The sequence below is a fragment of the Chiloscyllium punctatum genome, chromosome 9 (genome assembly GCF_047496795.1).
Source record: "Chiloscyllium punctatum isolate Juve2018m chromosome 9, sChiPun1.3, whole genome shotgun sequence".
Lineage (NCBI taxonomy): Eukaryota > Metazoa > Chordata > Chondrichthyes > Orectolobiformes > Hemiscylliidae > Chiloscyllium > Chiloscyllium punctatum.
In genome coordinates this window covers 58,397,797-58,411,019 of record NC_092747.1, presented here as the reverse complement: position 1 = coordinate 58,411,019, position 13,223 = coordinate 58,397,797, and the positions used below count along the sequence as shown (strand labels likewise).

Genomic DNA, 13,223 nt, shown 5'->3' with positions numbered 1-13,223 from the left:
AGGTGGACAAGCTGATGTTTCAGGTGTAACCCTTCTTCGAGTCCTGAATCAGGGGTACACACCAAACCCTTTACTCTAAGGCTGTGCCCTTGAGTCCTCGTCTCTCCTATCAATGGAAATATCTTCCCAACATCTACTCAGTATTCTGTATGTTTCAGTAAGATACCTCCATCATCCTTCTAAACTCCATGTCTTCTTCCTCTTGTTAGTCCTCTTGTTAGTGACCTATACGTACTTTTGGAAATTGGCATATACGATATTGTGGGGATAACTGAGACTTGGCTTCAAGTGGACAGGGCCTGGGAAATGAATATTCAAGGCGACATGTGCTATCGTAAGGACAGACTGACGGGCAGAGGGGGTGGGGTGGCCATGTTGGTAAGGGATGATATTCAGTCCCTTGCGCGGGGGTACCTAGAATCAGGGGATGTAGAGTCAGTGTGGATAGAGCTGAGAAATACTAAGGGTAAAAAGACCCTCTTGGGAGTTATCTACAGGCCCCCAAACAGTAGTCTGGATGTCGGATGTAAATTAAATCAGGAGCTGAAATTGGCCTGTCGCAAAAATGTTACTATAGTTGTTATGGGGGATTTCAACACGCAGGTAGACTGGGAGAATCAGGATGGTATTGGACCCCAAGAAAGAGACTTTGTGGAGTGCCTCAGACATGGATTCTAAGAACAGGTGGTGCTGGAGCCGACCATGGAGAAGGATATTCTGGATCTGGTATTGTGCAACGAACCAGAATTGGTCAGGGACCTCGAAGTGAAGGAGCCATTGGGAAGTAGTGACCATAATACAATAAGCTTCAATCTGCAGTTTGAGAGGGAGAAGGTACAATTGGAAGTGACAATATTTCTGTTGAATAAAGGGAACTATGGAGCTATGAGGGAGGAGCTGGCCAAAGTTCAATGGTGCAATACCTTAGCAAGGATGACAGTGAAGGAACAATGACGGATATTTCTGTGTATAATGCAGAAGTTGCAGGATCAGTTCATTCAAAAAAGGAAGAAAGATCCCAGGAGGAGGCATGGGTGGCCGTGGCTGACGAGGGAAGTTAAGAAACATATAAAGTTAAAAGAGAAAAAGTATAACACAGCAAAGATAAGTGGGAAAACGGAGGACTGGGAAGCTTTTAAAGAACAACAGAGGATTACTAAGAAGGAAATACGCAGAGAAAAAATGAGGTACGAAGGTAAACTGGCCAAAAATATAAAGGAGGATAGTAAAAGCTTTTTTAGGTATGTGAAAGGCAAAAAAAATGGTTAAGACTAAAATTGGGCCCTGAAGACAGAAACAGGGGAATATATTACAGGGAACAAAGAAATGGCAGAAGAATTGAATTGGTACTTCAGATCTGTGTTCACTGGGGAAGACACAAGCAATCTCCCTGAGGTAACAGTGGCTGAAGGACCTGAACTGAAGGGAATTTATATTTGCCAGGAATTGGTGTTGGAGAGACTGTTAGGTCTGAAGGTTGATAAGTCCCCGGGGCCTGATGGTCTACATCCCAGGGTACTGAAGGCGGTGGCTCGAGAAATCGTGGATGCGTTGGTGATTACTTTCCAGAGTTCGATAGATTCGGGATCAGTTCCTGCGGATTGGGGGGTGGCTAATGTTGTACCACTTTTTAAGAAAGGTGGGAGAGAGAAAACAGGAAATTATAGACCAGTTAGTCTGACCTCAGTGGTGGGCAAGATGCTGGAGTCTATTATAAAGGATGAAATTATGACACATCTGGATAGTGGTAACAGGATAGGTCAGAGTCAGCATGGATTTATGAAGGGGAAATCATGCTTGACTAATCTTCTGGAATTTTTTGAGGATGTAACTCTGAAGATGGACGAGGGGGATCCAGTAGATGTAGGGTACCTGCACTTGCAGAAAGCTTTTAATAAAGTCCCGCATAGGAGGTTAGTGAGCAAAATTAGGGCGCATGGTATTGGGGGCAAAGTACTAACTTGGATTGAAAGTTGGTTGGCTGATAGGAAACAAAGAGTAGTGATAAACGGCTCCATTTTGGAATGGCAGGCAGTGACCAATGGGGTACTGCAGGGATCAGTACTGGGACCGCTGCTTTTTACAATACATGTTAATGATATAGAAGATGGTATTAGCAATAACATTAGCAAATTTGCTGATGATACTAACCTGGGTGTCAGGGTGAAATGTGATGAGGATGTTAGGAGATTACAGGGTGACCTGGACAAGTTAGGTGAGTGGTCAGATGCATGGCAGATGCAGTTTAATGTGGATAAATGTATGGTTATCCACTTTGGTGGCAAGAACAGGAAGGCAGATTACTACCTCAATGGAATCAATTTAGGTAAAGGGGCAGTACAGAGAGATCTGGGTGTTCTTGTACACCAGTCAATGAAGGTAAGCATGCAGGTACAGCACGTGCTGAAGTAGGCTAATAGCATGCTGGCCTTCATAACAAGAGGGATTGAGTATAGAAGCAAAGAGGTTCTTCTGCAGCTGTACAGGGCCCTGGTGAGACCACACCTGGAGTACTGTGTGCAGTTCTGGCCTCCAAATTTGAGGAAAGACATTCTGGCTATTGAGGGAGTGCGGCGTAGGTTCACGAGGTCAATTCCTGGAATGGTGGGATTACCTTACACTGAAAGACTGGAGCGACTGGGCTTGTATACCCTTGAGTTTAGAAGACAGAGAGGGGATCTGATTGAGACATAAAAGATTATTAAAGGATTGGACACTCTGGAGTCAGGAAACATGTTTCCGCTGATGGGTGAGTGCCTAACCAGAGGACACAGCTTAAAAATACGGGGTAGACCATTTAGGACAGAGATGAGGAGAAACTTCTTCACCCAGAGAGTAGTGGCTGTGTGGAATGCTCTGCCCCAGAGGGCAGTGAAGGCCCAGTCTCTAGATTCATTTACGAAAGAGTTGGATAGAGCTCTCAAGGATAGTGGAATCAAGGGTTATGGAGATAAGGCAGGAACAGGATACTGATTAAGGATGATCAGCCATGATCATATTGCATGGTGGTGCAGGCTCGAAGGGCAGAATGGCCTACTCCTGCGCCTATTGTCTATTGTCTATTGTACACTATATTATTCAATAAAGATAATTTATTGCTATCATTCTTATTCTATCTCATGGGAACAAAGCTACCCCACCACCCCTTTTTTTCCGCCTGTCTTGCTGAAGAGACACATGCCCAGAGTATTTAATTTTCAGCTGTGATCTCCTTGTAACCATGTCTCCATAATGGCTATAAGATCATGTTTGTTAACCTCTATGTGTGTCATTAATTTATTTATTTTGTTTCAAGCATTAATTAAACAGCCATTAATATTGGCCTTTATTTGAAAACAATTTCCTCCCCTTTAACACTGTTTGCTGTGTTTCTTTATGCTTGTGGATTCTGTCTTTTCTTGTACCTCTTTGGTATCTATGTGAACAGATACATAAATAGGTCTTGTATAGAGTAAATTGAATACTTTTTTTCTTCTTTTTTATGCTCTTCTCCACCTCCTGATGCTGCCTGGCTTGCTGTGTTCTTCCAGCCTCCTGCTTGTCTACTTTGGAAAAGGACTTTAACAGAAAAGATGGTTGAGGAACAATGTCAAATGTTTTAAAAAATGAATCAATCATAGGAAAGACATATATCAGCGTAGAAGAAACAGTCTGAAAAGGGGATAAAGCAGCCATGTTTAATTCAGAAAGTTAAATATAAATTTATTACATTGAAAGGACTTTATACAATGTAGCAAAAATTAGTGGTGAAGTGAAAGATTGGGATGCTTTAAAAGCTAATGAAAATGACAAAATGAAAGTGGGGGGGGGGGGGGAAGGGGGAGGAGAAAAAAAGACAGGAAGAGCTTCTTTAAATATATAAGAAAGGATATGCCAAAGTGAACAGAGGCCACTTAGAGAATTAGGCAGGAGAAATAATAATGGGGAATAAGGAAATAGGAAATTGAATAAACACGTTGCACTGAAATTTGAAGTGGGCTTTCATTGGATTCTTTGTCCATAGTGCAAGATCAATAGAGGGGAGACAAGTCATGCCCCCTTTTACAGTGCTAGCTGCCTTATTCTGGTAAGTCTTCATTCATTGAATAACAAACAGTGGTGGACATTTCTTTGCAGTGTGTTAATGAATATTTGTGTGGTAGGTGGGTAGGTGGCACAGTGGTTGAGGTGTCAATGTGGTGAATTTGGGTCGGGGAAGTTGGGGTCAGAACATGAGGGTGGGGGAGCAGGCAAACTGAGGAGTTGGAATACAGGGTAGGAGTCAGAAAAAAAAATCACAAGGAAGGGTTTGGAGGGTCGGGGATATTGAAGACCCAGTGAAGAATTGGAGGGTTCAGGCTTAGAGGATTAGGGGTAGCTCAGAGAGGGTGGGGATGGTTGCAGAGTGTAAGAGGGTCATTGGAGGGTCCAGGTTTGAAGGTGCAAGTTAGAGGTTTAGGAGTTCAGAAAGTTGGGGTATTGGATTGTGCCCGTTAGAACGCAGAAGTGAAGCTGGTAGTAGGTTTCCTCAATAGGGTGTGGGGTGGGCAGTAACACATAGTTTTAACAGATCTAACATTTCCTGTATAACTATCTCAGTTTATATTTCATTCTCTCCCAAGCCCTGGAGACATTGGACAATTGCTCAACATGTTGCAACGGTTCTTCCCGTGGTTCTTTGGTGAAAGCGCCTGAAGAACTGGGAGTTCTGGGACACTGCAGAGAACCTCAGAACTTGCAGGAAGGTACAGCCCCGCTGAGTTTGGAGTTGTCCTTGATTTACATAAACCGTAGTACAGAGACCAGCGCTTCTCTGGGCAGTCACCTCTCTCTCTGTCTCCACTCCAAGTAGGTGCTCGGTTCACGGGTCCGGTTCAATTCACTGTAAGTAAGCCGCCCACAAGAGCCGTGCTGTCTGGGGTTGGAATCATATTCTCCTTTAGATTTCTAAAAGCGACGGTCTTTGCAATCTTGTTTAGGCAAGTTTTGAAAACCACTGGCTGCAGAAATTACTGACGCCAGTGAGTTCTCTCTGTTGAAATCTAGCTGCTTTTTCACCTTGTCAATGAATTGAGAGATCGTATCATTGTGACAGATTTCACGCAGCTCCTATTTCCCAACAGCGAATTGCCAGCGATTTCAGGGTTTTTTTTGCTTTATTTAACATGGTACATACTGATTGTGTTGCAAAATTAATCGTTTCCTGAAGTCTTTGCTATCTTTGGTGATAAAAGGCGGTTTTCGAACTTAGCTGTTGCGCGATGTTATGCTAAATATTCCAGAAATATCAATATTGAGAATGTTGATTTAGGTTGCTTTCAATGCCAAACAGTTTGAGATAGTGGGATGACAGTTGGGAAATGGTACAAGGGAGACAGCGCCATACTTCTTCACAAGGGACTTTCCTGTTGTGAGGTCTCACTGAAAGTCCCTGACCATTTTGCTTTAGGTATTAAAGGTGGAAGGATGGAGAACGAGGCAGAAGTCAAAAAAAAATTCACTGAAATTTGCTGTCGCAGAAAGATTTTCTGCACGAAGAGCAAAAAGGTAGTCAGGAAACATACATCAATGAAAGGTGCGAAGGAGAGCAGTTTATGATGCTGAAAGGTCAGGGAAATGAGCAGAACAACAGAAGAGCAGAAGAAATGAAGATTGAGTAAAGAAATTGTGACAATGTAACAGACTGTTTTCTGGGTTAAGTGGCTTTTGTTTTAAGATTACTTCTTAATCTCATCAAAGACTGAAACATCAGCCAAGGTGCTAAATAACAACAAAAAGTGCTGGTGAAACTCAGAAGTCTGACAGATATATGGACAGAGAAACAAAGTTAACACTTTCAAGTCTATTATTTCAAACCTGCAGCATCTGTAGTATTTTGCTTTTACTGTTTGAGGTGTTATTTGGTTTAGTGCCAAAACTGTTGAATTCCGCATAAAGTCATAGAGATGTACAGGACAGAAACAATTCAGTCTAACTCTTCCATGCCAACCAGACATCCTAAATTAATCTAGTCCCATTTGCCAGCATTTGGCCCATGTCCCTCTAAACCTATCCTATTCGTACACCCATCCACGTGCCTTTTAAATGTAAATGTACCAGCATTCACCACTTCCTCTTGAGGTATACAAGATAATGAGAGGCATAGATAGAGTCGATAGCCAGAGGCTATTTCCCAGGGCAGAAATGACTAACACGAGGGGTCATAGTTTTAAGCTGGTTGGAGGAAAGTATGGAGGGGATGTCAGAGGCGGGTTCTTTACACAAGAGTTGTGAGAGCATGGAATGCGTTGCCAGCAGCAGTTGTGGAGGCAGGGTCATTGGGGACATTTAAGAGACTCCTGGACATGCATATGGTCACAGAAATTTAAGGGTGCATACATGAGGATCAGTGGTCGGCACAACATCATGGGCTGAAGGGCCTGTTCTGTGCTGTACTGTTCTATGTTCTATGTTCTATGTTCTAACACATTCCGTACACAAACCACACTCTGCCCCTTAGGTCCCTTATAAATCTTTCCCCTCTCACCTTTAACCTATGCCCTCTAGCTTTGGACTCCCCACCATGGGGAAAAGACTTTATCTATTTACCCTGTCCATGCTCCTCATAATTTTGTAAGTCTATATAAGGTCACCGCTCAGCCTCCAATGCTCCAGGGAAAATAGCCCCCGGCAGAGAGAGGATTCTGGGTAATCCAAGAGGGAGGACGGGAAAAATTTGTAGCTGTAAGAGCTGCTCCTTTTTTGATGTATTTTAGGTGTTGGAAGTGATTTCCTTGAATTCCAGGAGCAACAGCGACTGTTTTATATGCTGCTGCATTGTTTTGGGACTTTGGGAAAAAAAGTCAAAATGGCAGCACTTTCAGAAGGGAGACAATAGGCAACACATGATCAATGAAGGAGAGAGAGAGAGAGAGAGAGAGAGAGAGAAAGAAAGAAACCCACACTCCTGACACAGCAGTGAATCTGCTCAGTTACTGCCTTTGCTGTTTGAATTCATGTATCTCTGGACATCAGAGTGTGTCTAGGAAAACTTAACCAGCAGCAAAATTCACACCTGATCTTGGAGGAACCTGTTTGGGAGAGGTCACAGCACAGACACAGATATGTACATAATTTTAAGCATAGTCTTGCTGTAAATCTACAATAGGGAGTAGAGTGGGTTCTTTCTTAGTTATACATTTTATTGAGATCTGTCTCTTGATTAAATTTTAAAAATATAAGCCATAAGTACTAAATTAGCCTGGAGCAGTGTGTTTTTTAGAGCAATAAGATGGTGCTATTTTCTGGGTCTGTAGATTGTGAAGGAGCAAAAATGGCCTTGAGTAGAGTGATATGCTTTTCCTGTCAGATGTGGGAGTTTAGAGAGAGTTTACGTGTTACTGAGGATTATATTTGCAATAAATGTTTTTGGTAGCGAATCCTCTCATATTGAATGGATTGGTTGGAGCAACAGTTAGATAGAGGCAGTCAAGAATTTACATGAGCTGGGGATATGATGGATGGCAGTTATTGGAAGGGAGAAAGGTTGCAGATACAGTCAGATAGATGGGTTAACTCCAGGAAAGGTAGGAGAGGTAGGCAAGTAATGCAGGAGTCATCTGTGGCTATCCTCATTTCAAACAAGTATGCTGTTTAGGAAAATGTAGGGGGTGATGGACTCTGAGAGGAATGTTTCTGTTATGGAGACAGGCTCTAATGTAAGGAGAGGTATGTCAGGTTCCAAGTGATCGATTGTTTTAGGGGACTGTCTCATCAGAGGCACAGACAGACCTTTGTGTGACCAGCAGCAAAAAATCAGAATGGTGTGTTGCCTTCCTGGTGCCAGAATAAAGGATGTCTCAGAGAGGGTGCAGAATGTTCTCAAAGGGAAGAAGGACCAGCAGGATGTCATTGTACACATTGGAACCAATGACATAGGAAGGGAAAAGGATGAGATTCTGAAGGGAGAATACAGAAAGTTAGGCAGGAATTTAAAAAGGGGGCCTTCAAGAGTAGTAATATCTGGATTACTCCCAGTGCTATATGCTAGTGAGGGCAGGAATAGGAGAATAGAGCAATGAATACATGGCTGAGGTGCTGGTCCATGGGAGAAGGTTTCACATTTTTGGATCATTGGAATCTCTATAGGGAGAGGCTGATTAGGCTGGGGGTGTTTTCCCTGGAGAGTCAGAGGCTGAGAGGGTGACCTTGTAGAAGTTTATAAAATCACGAGGGGCATGGATATGTTGAATAGACAAAATCTTTTCCCTGGGGTGGGAGAGTCCAGAACAAGAGAGCATAAGTTTATGGTGAGAGGGGAAAGATATAAAAGGGACCTAAGGGGCAAGGTTTTCACACAGAGGCTGGTGTGTGTGTGGAATGAGCTGCCAGTGGAAGCTAGTACAGTTGCAACATTTAAAAGGCATCTGACTGGGTATATGTATTGGAAGGGTTTAGAGGGATATGGCCAAATGCTGGCAAATGGGACTAGATTAGGTTTGGATATCTGGTCGGCTTGGACGAGTTGGACCGAAGGGTCTGTTTCCATCCATGACCATCTCTATGACTGCGTGAGTCTATGCAACCTTTCTCTCTATCTAAAACTCTCAACCCACCCAAAGCAATTACTATGTTGAAAATCAGCAGACACAAATCCATTCCAAATTTGTGTGTGTATTGTTTGCGTTTCAGGAGAATGACCTTTACTTCACATTCAAACAATCTCTTTTTAACCCAAGTCTGATATTTTTAGCCAGATTTTGGGGGAATTGACTTCAAAGGTGGATTTTAACCACATAAAAGTTTAAGTTTTGGACAGGAGGTGTGAAACTGTTAAAAATTAGATTCTAAACTCCAGTCCACTTACTTTACAGACTTTCAGCTTTTCCCCACATTGATTGCACTTCATTTGGCTTTGAAATGCTTTGGGTCGTTCTCACACCTTGAAAGAAACTACTTAAATACAAGTTTTTCATGTTTTTTTTCCCTTTATCAACCAAGGCGAGAAGGTGAACAGACACCCAACTCACACCAAGCAAGTGGTTTGACACTTTAAATGAGGCTATAACTAAACTAATAAGAGGATGTCAGCCAATCAGTGTTTTAATTTTAATTGTGATTGATAATTAATAATGCATCCAAGTAGGAATTGGATACGCTAAGGAGGCGATTGCCTTTATATCCATCTGCTCAGTGCACTGTGCCAGGACTAATGGCCGCCCACTCCAAACTTTCTCCATGTGGTCTCCAACACTGGTCAACCAAACTCCAACTCAAGGTTCACACTAAATCCTTTTTCCAGAACTTTGACTACACCATCTGGTCTCCAACTGCACTATTCAGACATCCAGTTCCTTTCTCAGACTTCTGACCTCCCCTTTAGTCCTCCAATGCCCCCCCACCCCCAGATCTCCTCCTTCGCCCCTCTCAAGTTATTGTCCACCCTCCAGCCTCATTGTGATTCCCAGGATCTCCCAGCTTCCAGAATTCCAAGAGTACTCTTCCACCCCACGGCTTAGGCCATAGCCTACCCAACTTCCCCAACAATTTGATCCTTTCCCCTCAGATTAAAAACCACCTCCCAACCACAGGACCTGCTGATGGGGGGGCTCAAACCTCAAACCTACAGATAAACTTGACAAAAAAATATTTTCTTTACTGAACTCTGCTGTTCTGTTTTCTATAGGAATTATTTTATGCAGAAGTGCAACAATTCAGCAGCAAATTGCATCACCCAGGGGGAAGTGTAAGCATTGGTGGGATTTATATTGGGGCAGAACATTTTTAGTTAGGACTTGCACTTTTTGGTCCATTTTATATTACTCCTTCAAGGTTTGTGTAAAGATTTGTAGCTGGGCTGCTGGTTGTCATGGTTGTGGGTATGATTGCCGAACTGGGAAGGTGATTTGCAGACATTTCACCCCCTGTCCAGGTGACATCTTCAGTGCTTTGGAGCCTCCTGTGAAGCGCAGCTGTACTGTGTCTTCTGGAATTTCATCCACGGACTCTATCAACAATCACATTGACCTAGACCCAATATACCAGCTGCTACAATGAACAACTGGAACTGGCAACTGGATGCAGCAGAAACAGAACCAAATACATTTCAGAAGGCACAGTACAGCAGCGCTTCACAGGAGGCTCCAAACCACTGAAGATGTCACCTAGACAGGGGGGCGCGAAAGGTCTGCAAATCAAATTCCCAGCTCAGTGAATATACCCATAACCACAATATTACTCATACATTGACCTATAAGCATGCAGAACTGTGTCACTGGAAAAGTTTGACAGTGGATGACCCCAAACCTGGACCTAGAACCGAAACCAAAACCACCAGAAAACTGTTTAAGGGATGGAAAGAAACTTGCTGACATCGCAAGTTCTCTGTTCACAAGCTCTTTTCATGGAACTGAGATCTGGAGGCACTACTTCAAAAAATAAATGCATTTGTAATCCTTCACCTTGTGCCTTTTTGATTGTGAGGATTCCAGAATTGAAAATTAATCAGATCTTATCAGGAATCTAATCAATTATTTGTATTTCTAACAGATTTAATGTCTCATCCTTAGCTCCTCTCCAATAACACTGTCAACACTTGCAATGATTCAGCACCCAGATGCTGTTGTGCTTTCTAACCTTCTTTTCATGGGAAGTGGGTGCCTTTCGCAGGCATGGCCAGTAATTGTCCCCAGTTGTTACAACTGAGTGGCCTGCTAGGCCATTGGAGAGACCAGTTAGAGTCTACCACCTTACAGTTGGTTAGGAGTCACTTGACTTGGACTTGGAGGCAGATCTCCTTCCCTGAAAGGATTTTCATGAACTAGATAGTATTTCATGGTCCCCCTAACTGATGTCAAACATTTATTATTAATCAATTCAATTTAAATTTCATTTGCTGTCACAGTAGGATTTGAATACACTGTTATTATTGCCTTCTGAATTACTAATCTTTTGACATTACCAATACCGCCACTTCCAGACTAGAGTTGCTACGACCTTTCAATCCTGAACTTTACCATTAATAGCTCTCTTCCTCCAGCTAAGCTTCTTCATAGCAAAGTTGTTTTAGGTGATTGAGCTCTGTATGAATTATCATTTGGATTCTAATACATTGTAGATTTTAATAATCGAAACAAGTCAAAATATAGATGGCTCATGCCCAGAAATGTCATTTGTTCTGGGCAGTAGTACTGGGTAAGGGAGATTGTGTTTTTAAAGTAAGGCAACTTATTAGAGTTGACTGCCATAGTCATGTTCTTTAGTTTTGCATTGTACATGATTATATCACATCCCTCATTAAATAATGTTCTATCTTGTGCAAAATACAACAGATATATTTCATACTGAATAGGATTTCCCATGTTATTAACTTCATTTGTCTTTAGTTTGAATGAAGGAGCACCTCTCTAACACCCAGGGATCCAGTGGAGAGCAGAAATGGAATATACTTTTTAAACTCCTAGAGTTGTAATAGCTGCATGCTGAATTGGATTGTGGAGTCAGTTGAAATTATGTCAGGAAAACCAGTCTTTGTTTTCACTTGGGAATGTACAAGTATTCAGTTTCAATTTCAGTCTGGTTAGAAAGATTTTGAAATCAAAGCTAAATCTGATTGATGTGGGAGGCAACTTTTGACTCGAGTAACCAAGATGATATTGTCATTTCTTGGCATCACCTTCATGATTTATCAGAACTCGTAGTTATGAAGTATGTTGTTGAGCAAAACATGTTGTGTGTGGGAAGACCAATTTAAAAACAGGAACAATTGAAGTAGTACATGCTGAGCTACTGAAGAAAAAATGAACAAAACTCATGGTTGAAGAATGGAGATGGGGCAAAGGTTTTCAGGAAGCAATTCCAGGGCTAAAAGCTGACAGGGAGGGATACACAAAAGTGCCAAATTAGAGGACTACAGTGTGGAGTTAGGAATGGCAACATTTCCCTCCTATATTCCATCAGAATGGGTCAGAGCTTTCTGGGCTGCTGCTTGTGAAGCAGAGAGGGAAACAGGGGTTTGGGAGTTCACCTGTTGGAAAGAGCAGCAATGATTTTTGCAGCAATGATAGTTGTGAGTGGGAGCAGTGAGCAAAAAGGGAATGAAGCTTAGGGCTTAATTATGTGTAAGTTGTGAAAAATTACTTCTGCTGATATGTGAATGGAGAATAAGAGGACAAAATTTTAGGATTTTGATAAGAAGAGGGGAAAAGTATAAGAAATGTTCACATAATGGCAAATTTATTTAACCCTAATCCTGACAAGACCAAAACCAATTTAGACTACAGAGTTCTTCCATATGGAGATCGTGTGGGAGAGGCCTCCAAATCTCGAGTTTTGGCCTGAAGAAGGATTTTTTTATGTTTGAAATGTTATACTTCAAAAATAAATTATACGAAGAAGGAGAGATTGTTTTCCATCCTGGTCTCGTGGTGAGGCCTACATCTGGACAGGTCTGGAGAGAGTTTGTTTTGTTCGGAAATTAAATTGGAGGAAGGGGACTGATTGTTTCAACAAAGAGTTTGTTTTTTTTAAGATACGTACGCTTAATTTTTTTTATCTTTTGCATGATCACGATCGATATCTGTGGGTAAGAAAGGGTAATTTATTTTTATCTATAAGATGTTATTGAGAGCTTCTTTTAAGGCTTAATGCCACTGAAGGTATTCAGAGACACTGAGTGTGGTGACTAGTAGACTTACAGAAGTGATTACACAGCAGAATCAGTCACATAGATGGGTGACTGTTAGGAAGGGTAAAAAGGTACTTCAGAAGTCTACTGTGGCTATTTCTCTCTCAGTTTTGGATACTGTTGAAGAGTATAGTCCTCAGAGGAAATTTGAAGTGGTAGTAGATCTCATCTCTTACATGGGGTTTATCAAGATTGAAACGAATAATTGTTATAGGGGGCTCTCCTGACAGGGGCACAGATGGGAGATTCTGTGGCTGTAAGCGTGAATCTTGGATAGTATGTTGCTTTCTGTTGCCAGGGTTAAGGAGGTCTCAAAAGGTTTGAAGCACATTGTCAAAAGGGAAAGTGAAAAGCCAGAAGTTCTACCTCCCTTGGCTTGTAGATGTTTTACCTTTTATAAATAAAATTAGGAGTGATTCTAATATTTAGACTATGCAATTTTAATTTTTAGACTATGCAGCCTAATCCTTGACTTGCCACTCAGCAGAAAAGATTTCTTTTTCGATACTGTGTATGGCTACGCTATCTCTATGATCTCTATATAGAGATGTACAGCATGGAGACAGACCCTTTGGTCCAA

At 41.9% G+C, this 13,223-nt stretch overlaps 1 protein-coding gene across 1 annotated transcript in view; it reads left to right on the top strand.

The window, feature by feature from the left end:
* Nucleotides 1-1,118: 1,118 nt before the first annotated feature.
* LOC140481435 (interleukin-18 receptor 1-like) overlaps nt 1,119-13,223 on the top strand; it is a 95,093-nt gene continuing 82,988 nt past the window's right edge. The window contains exons 1-2 of the mRNA XM_072577603.1: nt 1,119-1,187; nt 4,602-4,863. The gene's annotated coding sequence lies outside the window, so the exon portion shown is untranslated. The remainder of the gene's footprint in view (nt 1,188-4,601; nt 4,864-13,223) is intronic.